The sequence below is a fragment of the Cystoisospora suis genome (genome assembly GCF_002600585.1).
Source record: "Cystoisospora suis strain Wien I chromosome Unknown contig_1392, whole genome shotgun sequence".
Classification (NCBI taxonomy): domain Eukaryota; phylum Apicomplexa; class Conoidasida; order Eucoccidiorida; family Sarcocystidae; genus Cystoisospora; species Cystoisospora suis.
In genome coordinates, this window is record NW_027154192.1 from 28,238 (window position 1) to 28,609 (window position 372).

Consider the following 372-nt stretch of genomic DNA (forward strand, 5'->3'; position numbering starts at 1 on the left):
ACGTCCTCGTCGTGCAGGTCCCGAGAGACCCCGGGCCTGTTCCACCGCCCGCGAACGACGGCCCGCCGTTCGGCGGAACCCATAAGGCGCGGCAGCGTCAAGCTCTGGCGGCAGTTCGTGCACTAGCTCCCCTTGAGTGTGTGCGACTGCCGTTCCATAGTTAACGTGTGTATCTATCGGGGGCGCCTCACTTCTACCACAGTGAGGATTTACAACTATCTCGGCTCTTGACGGCCCGGCGCCGTCCTGCTGAGGTGGTGGCCGCGAGGCAGGCAACACCTCAGGCTGCGCTCGCGCAGCAACCATGTCCGCAGGGCCAGGCGCGTTCTGGCAGTCAACCGGGCGCTCCGCCCGTCGAACCCGCGGGAAAGG